The 9,535-nt window shown below is 44.3% G+C and overlaps 1 pseudogene across 1 annotated transcript; it reads right to left on the reverse strand.

Moving 5' to 3' along the window:
- Positions 1–1,663: 1,663 nt before the first annotated feature.
- On the reverse strand, positions 1,664–7,683 carry LOC308527304 (BTB/POZ domain-containing protein KCTD5-like; annotated as a pseudogene). Its single transcript has 2 exons — positions 7,678–7,683; positions 1,664–2,262 (listed from the first exon to the last, which is right to left on the reverse strand). The product of its transcript is annotated as a BTB/POZ domain-containing protein KCTD5-like (transcript).
- Positions 7,684–9,535: the final 1,852 nt, after the last annotated feature.

Consider the following 9,535-nt stretch of genomic DNA (forward strand, 5'->3'; position numbering starts at 1 on the left):
TTCTTAAACTGGACCGGAGGGCCGGAACAAAAGCATGGATGGAGTGTTTGTGTGAAGTAATATAAATTCAAAGTAAACATCATTACATAAAAGGGTACAGTCTTTTTTTTTTTTAGTTTTATTCATTTCAAACGGGCCGGATCCGACTCGCGGGCCGTAGTTTGCCCACGGCTGGTTTAGAGAGTTGATACATGCAGATATCTAAGGGCCTTACTATTTTTTAAGATAAATTTGCTGGGAACAGGGATGATCACTGTTCTAGTCAACTCCATTGCTATCAAGGATCATTTCTACTTTTTGTCAACCTTTCTAGTGAATATTAATGTAATTTGTAAGAAAAACTTTTTTCTTTTTTTATTTTGCTGGAGAACTTGGTTAATCAGGTTATTTATTGGCAAAGGAGAAGAGGGAACAGGTGAGATGCCTCTGGAAGCATTTGAAACTAGACGTGCCAGAGCTTCTGCCCAACACATTAGCAATCCCCATGTTCGTGTGCCCAGCTCCTGTGGGAAGCCCTAGGTCAGGAAGTAGAGAGCTGCTTGTCCGAGCCAGGTCCCCTGACTCTAACAGTCCCCACGACCAGCTCAGAAAGGTCAAAGCATGTGGCTAGCGGGTTTTAAAGGAATCCTAGCAGTTCCAATGTCATGTAAGGTGGGCAGAGCCCATGTGTGGCGTCTCAAACATCCCAGAAATATCAGAGAGAACTGCATAACTATACAAAGAAAATGAAAGAGCCGGCAAGAAAGAGAAATGTTTGTGATGCACTGTAAACATCCAATTTTCAACATGACCCGGAATTTCAGCCCCAGAAGCCGGTGGACAGGCCTACCGCCTGACCTCCATCCCCAGCGAGACACAGGCACTAATGGGTGCCAGCTCCTCCAAGACCCCGTGGGTGGGAGAAACAAGACAAAATTTCTACCTCCCTTTCAAAGACTTAACAGATCAACCCAAAATGCAGCAACACTTTTAGGCATTTATAAAAGGTTGGGAAGTCTATCCACACTGGGAAATAGATGCAAAGGGCTCTCGCCTGGAAAATACAAATGAAGAAGACTTGACTGTTCCAGGTCAGGGGAGGTCAGGCGAGGTCAGCTGAGGCCATTAGAGCCCAGGTGAGGCTAGGTGAGGCCAGAAGAGGTCAGGCCAGGCCAGGGGAGCTCAGCTGGGAAGGAAGCCCAGCCTTGGGGTGGGCGTCCAGGAAGTAGTAAACATAGGGAGGCCACCTCTGTCAAAGGCTGCCCAAGGCTGTGAGAAGCCACCAGCCAATCACACCTTGCAAGACTCTCTGACCCGAGGACCAAGGCCCAGTGCAGTATGGGTGACCAGCAGACACCCAGAGCTGGGGCCACAGCACAGCGACCACTTCCTACCAGCGAGGCCCAGGCTCCATTAAGACTGTTTATGTAGCATCAAGAACGCTGTCCTCTAAATGATCTTCGGTGCGTAAAGGGTCGGCCAGGAGCATCCTGCCTCGGGCCTGTGTGGCACTAGGAAAACCAGAGCCAAGGCTCCACAGGGACTCCCACCTGGCCAGCACGCCTCCTCCTAGTGGGGGATGCCCGGCCTGGACAGCTGGTCCGGCTCGCACCCCCCACCTGAGAGGCAAAGAAAGAATTCACTCCCAGATCTCTCTAGAAAATTGTCAAAAGCTGGTTTCTTCTCACGGCCACGCTTCCTCGCCGTGGTGGTTCGTTTCCTCCTGGGAAAAGTAAGATGTTTTGTCAGCTGTCAACACTGTGCCCCTCACATCCTTGAGCCCCGTACTTGCAACGTCTTGGCTTTCTCGCTCCTTGGAGACCACACAGAGGAGCTCGGCCTGGTCTTCGTTCCCATCGTTGTAGGAGGAGCCAGTGCTGGCCAGCAGCTCAAACTTCCAGCATCGGACATGGTGGACACCACCTGCGGGGGCTCCTCCTCCTGACCCTGAGTCCACGGGAAGCCTCCTCGGCACCTGTGAGGTTTTGCTGGCTCGTTCTCTAATTTCGTCCTTTATGAGTTTTATTAGTGAGGCCAGATTGTAAAATCCCGCTTCCTCCAACACGCCTGCTCTGCAAGGTCTTTGTTAACGATCAGCTTTCCATGTCTCGGGTCATTAGCACGGGCCCGAACAGGTGGGATCGCTGTTGATTAAATAGGCACCTGTTTCATCCTTCGTCCAGGTCGGGTCGGCCTGGCACGAAGGTACAGGAAAGACTGCGGATCCCGGCACAGCGTCTGCCGGGTGGGGAGAAAGTACGTGCTGCCAAAGTTGAGAAGGACCTGCTTGGATAAGCGCGGGCCCCCCAACGCCTCCCCAAACCATCTGGGGCAGCTGTGGAAGCTGGCAGTGATTCTCCGCCGTCATCCCAGCGAGCCAGCCACTGTGAGAACTACTCTTAATTTTCAGCCTTTGAGAAAGCTGAACTCTTCTTTTTTTTCAAGGGAGTGAAAATTCATCTTACTCAAAAATGCATTTAGGACTTTCATTTGTATTTTCTGCACTTGTTTTAGGGAATTGTTTTTATGTTTATCACTATCAGGTCTTTTATAAAATATTCTGTTCTTTAAGGTTGAAAAAGCCAATATTTCAATAACATGCTCTATATAATCTTAAGTAAAGTTCCTATATAAATAATACATTCTAGCCCTGGCTGGTGTGGCTCACCGGTTAGACTTAGAGCATCGGTGGTCACACCAAAAGGTCCCAGATTCGATTCCTGGTCAAGGGCATGCACCTGGGTTGTAGGTTAAGTCCCTAGCCCAGTCAGGGAATGAGCAGGAGGCAAACAATCAATGTGTCTCTATCACATAGATGTTTCTCTCTCTCTTCCCTCCCTCCCTCTCTTCCACTCTCTCTAAAAATCAATGGGAAAAATATCCTCAGGTGAGGATTAACAAACAAGAATGTAATAGCCCTAAATGGTTTGGCTCAGTGGATAGAGCATCGGCCTGTGGACTGAAGGGTCCCAGTTTCGAGTCTGGTCAAGGGCATGTACCTTGGTTGTGGGCACATCCCCAGTAGGGACTGTGCAGGAGGCAGCTGATCGATGTTTCTCTCTCATCAATGTTTCTAACTCACTATCCCTCTCTCTTCCTCTCTGTAAAAAATATCAATAAAATATATTTTTTTAAAAGGAATGTAATAGATTGTAGGAAAGGCATGTAAAGCATGATGATTGCATTTTACTTTGCTCTTTGGAATTGGGCATGGTAGTGACAATGCTTTAATTGAAACAAGACAACCCTGTGAAGAAAGACAAGTCAACACAACTAGCTGGCATTATGTTTAACTTCTCAGGCTTTAAAAAATAATGGTTTTGGCTCTGCTTCTGGCCTTTTATATTGTTGTTCATTTGGTTCTCAGAAGGCTTGGTTCTTTTTGTTTTATTTGCATACACATCCTCTTTGTTGGAAGAACTTTCATTAAATTATCTTGTCAGGTCTACCAGATTGCTTTACACAGCTCCTGCTGCCTAGGCTGCCAGACCCATGGCAAACCAAAAGGCCCGGAAGGAATGTGTGCTGGACCTCTTTGAAACATGCTTGCCCTGGATCTAGTGAGTGTTAGGGTCGCCAAAGAAGGAATGCACGAGGCCAAAGTGGTCAGGGTTCCAAATGTATTAGGTCACCTGGAGACCAGATGGGCTGAGCCCCAAAATGGCGCCAGCACCCAAAGATGGGGAGTCAGAGGTTTTTAAAGGACTCTAGGGGGGCTTTTTCTGGGCAGAGAATTCTCTGTGCAGGTCCGGATTCTGGGAAACTCCGGAGGGGAGAGAGAATGGTCTTAGCAAGTGGAATGTGGTCTAAGCAAGTGGAATGTCCATTGTGAAGTAGCCTCAAGGTCATTTCCCAGGGGACGGGGTATTGATTCAATTATTTGATCAGACCTAACAGTGAGATCTGTGCCTCCAGGAAAGCAGCAGGGAGAAGGCAGATTGGCTAAAAAGAGTCACTTATAATGGATTTTTCGTTGGAGCAGCCATATAAGGTAGTGTTGCCTCAGGGACTGATACCAAGCTGAGGGGCCAAGGGAATGCTATTCATACATGTGAAATATGCAGGTACTTCTTGGATGATATTTATCCCTCTGATTTCCATCTGGTGCTGTTGAGTACATCCTTGCAGATCCTAGGAAGTCACTTCCTTTCAAACTTTTTGCTATGAAGACAAAAAATAAAAAAATTAAAACAGTGATGCCAAGCACACCTTATTACTGTGACCAGTTTTACTTCCTCTAATGGACACTTAGGGCGAGTGTGGCTGTGAATCACGCATTCGTCAGGGTGGCTAGCAGAATGTCTGAGGCGATCAGCTCTCACTAGGCGGGCTCTGTGTCTTCAGCGTGCAGTCTCGGGTGGATGGTGATAGGTCTTTAGGCTCGCTCTAGTTGGAGAAGAGCTTGGAGAGAACATAGCATCTATTTCCTTGTGTTTTTAAAATGGTGACAGGGTCATCTTCATTGAAATAATACAGTAAACTAATCATTGATACTTAAAACAAAGTGATACACAAGAGAAAAATATGAAGAAATGTGGAGAGCGGCTACAGTGTTTGGACAGGTTCAAGCCTCAGACTGATGAGAGGGCACAGTCCTCTCACTGCCACATGCAAGTCCCAGCTTGGAGGGCAGAGCCCTCCCAGCACAATTATAGCCACCAGCTGTAGTTGTAAGCTTGAACCTATGGTCCGAACACGTGGCCCCACGTGCCTGAGTGATGTGGGCTTGATAGAGTTCAGGTGCATGTAATTGAGCAGGATCGAAACCCATGAGAATGTTGTAAACATCTTGACCACGCCCTTACTTTGCCTCATGGAATTTGGCTATAAAATAAAGACATGGCTTGGGCTTGTAGTCCATGGCACTGTCTTTCCATCAGAGAGGGCAGCGTCCCACTCAGCCTCAGCTTTATTCTCTTGTCTGTCTTTTCTAATCCTTCTCTGCCCCCACTCAGGTTCACCCTTGACTAAGCTGGCATGGCACAAAGAAATGCCAACGTCTAGGTTTGACTTAAACATTCTCTTTCCCCAGATTAAATATTATGAAGCTCTGCTGGTGTGACATGGAAAGGTAGGAGTTAAACCCCCAGGCTCTGCAGCAGAGGCCTTGTTTGTGTTAGGCACAAGGGGAAAACCTTGGTTTGGACCCAGGGTGGAAGTTACGCCTCCTTTCACCACCAGGAGCAGAGAAGGAAGCTACGTCTCCGAGAAAAATACAGGCAGAACGCACTAGGTTGAACCATATGAAATCCCTGATATTGACTATTGTTTCCTGACAAAAAGGAATAATTTCAAAACATGCGATAGATTCAACAACTCCTTCTATAAAGGGGACTGGGGCCTTTTCCACTTTTTCCTTTCTCCCATGCTAGAGCAGAAGTTTCCAGGAGGGAGTAAAACTTGCTCTGCCCTTGGAACAGACCAGGAAATCTCTTCTTTCTCCCATCCCTCTGCACATCACAGAATATTTGTGAGTGTCCCATGAGACTGCAACAGCAGGCCTGCTGCCTTCTGGGATCCAGCCTTCTCCATCCCGACTGGCCTCAACTTTCCTGTGTTTACTCGGGCAGAGGGAGTGGGGAGCAGATGAGAGAGTGTTTTTCTCTACGTGTATAAAGTTATTTTTCTCTAGGGCAGGTTTAGTTTTCTCAATTCCTGTTTTCTGATGTCTCACATTGGAAAAAAAAAACTACTCCCTCAAGTATTGTTACTCATATATATTTATAACCGCAACTGACTAGGATTATGTTACCCTAAGAGTGTAGGCCAGTAAGTGTTATTCTTACATAGTGCTGCAGTTTAATGAGTATTAGACCTGTCTAGGTGTGTTATGTGTTATACTTACATTCATGTTGGCTTTCCTGGGGGCAGTCTCAGATATTTAGATGACGCACTGCTTCGGTTCTTAGCTTTCTGTAAGTGAAGGGGAGAGCAATGTGTGCTTGCTCACTGTACCTGCTCGTAAACTGAGCACTTACTCACTGGCATGAGGAAATAGCTCCTAATTTCTTCAGGCAAATGTCCAGCAGGTCCGGGCCAGTTCACAATTAGTTCCTCACCTAGAATAATCTTGTCTTTTGTAGAATCTCCAACATCCAAAATGAAGGAACTTCCATACTCTTGTCTGTGTGTATGATTTGTTGTTATTTTTGCTTTAACCCTTCACCTTTGTCACCCAGCCCCTCAACCCCCCTCCCCTCTGACAGCTGTCGGTCTGTTCTCTGTATCTATGAGTCTGTCTCTATTTTGTCTGTTAGTTTACTTTGTTCATTAAATTCCACATATAAGTGAAATTGAATGGTATTTGTCTTTCTCTGACGGGCTTATTTCACTTAGCATAATACTCTTTAGGTCCATCCATACTGTCACAAAGGGTAAGATTTCCTTCTTTTTATGGCTGAGTAATATTTCCATTGTGTAAATGTACCACTGCTTTGTTATCTATTCTAGAGCACTTGGATTGCTTCCATAGTTTAGCTGCTGTAAATAACACTGCAATGAACAAAGGGGTGCATATATTCTTTCAGATTGGTGTTTTGGCTTCTTCAGATGTATTCCCAGAAGTGGAATCACTGGGTCATAAAGCAGTTCTATTTTTTTTAGTTTTTTGAGGTGACTCCATAGTGTTTTCCATAGTGGCTGCACCAATCTGCAATCCCACCAACAATGCACAAGGGTTCCCTTTTGTCCACATCCTCACCAACATTTGTTGATTTACTGATGGTAGCCATTCTGACAGGTGTGAGGTAATAGCTCATTGCGGTTTTAATTTGCATTTCTCTGGTGATTAGTGACATTGAGTACCTTGTCATATGTTTATTGCCCATCTTTGGAGAAGTGTCTATTCAGGTCCTTTGTCAATTTTTTAATTGGAATGTTTGTTTTTTTTAGTGTTGCGTTTTATAAGTTCTTTATAAATTTTTGAAAATTAATCCTTTATCAGATATACCATTGGTGAGTATGTTCTCCCATTTAGTAGATTCTCTTTACATTTTGTTTTTAACATCTTTTTTATATTGACACCATTATATCTCTTGATGAATAGTATTTTTTTAAAGAAAACCGGTGTATTATAAGTTTCCTGATCATTCTGTAACAAAGTACCACAAACTGGGTGGATCCAAACAACAGCAAGTTATTCTCTCGCAGGCCTGGAAGTTCTAGAAGTTCCAGATGTCCAAAATCAAGGTGTTGGCAGGGCCATGTTCTCTCTGAAGTCTCTAGATCAGTGGTTCTCAACCTTCCTAATGCTGTGACCCTTTAATACAGTTCCTTATGTTGTGGTGACCCCCAACCATAAAATTATTTTCATTGCTACTTCATAATTGTAATTTTGCTACTGTTATGAATCGTAATGTAAATATCTGATACGCAGGATGTATTTTCATTGTCACAAATTGAACATAAAGCATAGTGATTAATCACAAAAACAATATGTAATTATATATGTGTTTCCCGATGATCTTAGTTGACCCCTGTGAAAGGGTCGTTTGACCCCCAAAGGGGTCACGACCCACAGGTTGAGAACCGCTGCTCTAGAGGATTCTCTCTTGCTTCTTCCTAGTTGCTGATGGTTGCCAGCAATCCTTGGCATTCCTTGGCTTGTAAATATGTCACTCCAATATCTCCCCCTGAGTTTTCTGTGTGTTGGAATTTCTCTCTTCTTATAAGGACACCAGCCATTGGATTAAGACTCACCTTCATCCTTAACTTATTCTGATGACACCTGAAAAGACCCTCTTTCCAAATAAGGTTACATTCACAAGTTCAAATGGACATGAATTTTGAGGAGACATTATTCAACTCACTACAGCTTGTCTTAAAGATATTCTAAATCCCTTTAAATAAAAATAAATATGATTCAAACAAATACCTGTATATAAATAAATAATCACCATCATGTCCCAAGAAGCTCCATCAGAGCCATGTTTCTGGCCAGTTAACAGTCATTGAGAGGTTCTCATGCGGCCAAGAACAGTGCTGGGCACCAGGGACACAGGAATTGGTCAGAGAGACCAGGTCCTTGTTTGCAAGGAGCTTACATTCTAGTTGGAAAAAAATATACAAATATAATTTTATTTGTGCTCTCAAACAGTATTTCTTGAGACTTGTCCATGAGGTCACTGAGGATGAAGAAAGGGAGAAAGAGCAAAGTCCAGGCTCTCACAGAACTTATAAAGGGGTAATACATGAATAAGTAAACAAATAAAATAAGTGCTATGGAAAGAATAAAAGTCAGGGCAAAGTGGTAGAGGGGAAGGAGGTTATGATGTATGTGTGAAGGAAGCCCAGGCATGAGTCCTGTGAATGTCTAGGTTTGGTGTTCTAGTGGGAAGAAATGAGGCACAAAGACCCTGGGGGCCCTGAAGTATATTTAGAAATAGCAGGAGGCCAGTGTGGCCTCTGGTACTGAACCAGGAAAGAATAGAAGGAAAGGGATTGAACAGTAGTTTGGAACTGGAACAGAGCCTAGTAAACCACATAAGAGCTAATACTCTAATTAAAGCAGTCTGAGGGTTTGAGCAGGAGAATAACTTGAGTATATTTAGATTTATAGGGGACTTCCTCACCCCATAACCACCACCACCACCACCCCCAGCTATTGCATAAGTAACGGACAATAGAGATCAATGGATGGAAAAGGGGTCAGGGTTGGGGGCATTGAATATAGTGCCAGCAGGATTAAGACAGTGAAAAGTGCTGGGAGGTAAACATAGCATGATGGAGAGGATTAGTATAAAGAAGGAAGGGTAGATAGTAGCCCTGAAAGGTGACCCTGAGGTGAAATTTTAGCTAATACATGAATGACCAGACATGGCCAGCCTTGTAAAGGTCCTGGGGAAGATATTTCCAAGCAGAGGAAATAGAAATGGGAAAGCCCTATGTCTGGTATGTTAGAAGTAAGAAAGAAGGACAACTGGTGTAACCACACAGAAACTCCATTTCTTTAACATGACCCTTTCTCCTTTCTCCCTTCCTTAATCATTAAATCCTTAGGACATCAGATTCTAGTCATCATCAAACTGTATGCACCCCTATGTTCATAGCAGTACAATTTATAATAGCTAAGATCTCGAATCAGCCCAAGTGCCCAGCAGTAGATGAAGGGATAAAAAGCTGTGGTGCATTTACACAGTGGAATACTGTGCAGCTGTAAAAAGAAGGAACTCTTACCCTTTGAGACAGCATGGAGGGACCTGCAGACTATTATGCTACGTGAAATAAGCCAGTCGGAGAAAGACAAATACCACATGATCTCATTTATTTGTGGAATCTTATGAACAAAATGAATTGACCAGCAAAATAAGACCCAAGGCATGGAAGCATGGAACTGACCGGCTGACATATCTCTAGGGGCTGGGGGGAGGGAGAGAGAAGGGGATGAGAAGAGATAAACCAAAGAACTTATATACTTATATGCATAGCTCATGGACACAGACAATAGTGTGGTGAAGGCCTGGGAAGTTAGAGGCTAGGTGGAGAGGGTAAAAAGGGGAAGGGGGAATGAGGAACATCTGTAATACTGTCAATAATAATAATATGTGTGTGTGTGTGT

The sequence above is a fragment of the Myotis nattereri genome (assembly GCF_964212035.1).
Source record: "Myotis nattereri genome assembly, chromosome: 11".
NCBI classification, from domain to species: domain Eukaryota; kingdom Metazoa; phylum Chordata; class Mammalia; order Chiroptera; family Vespertilionidae; genus Myotis; species Myotis nattereri.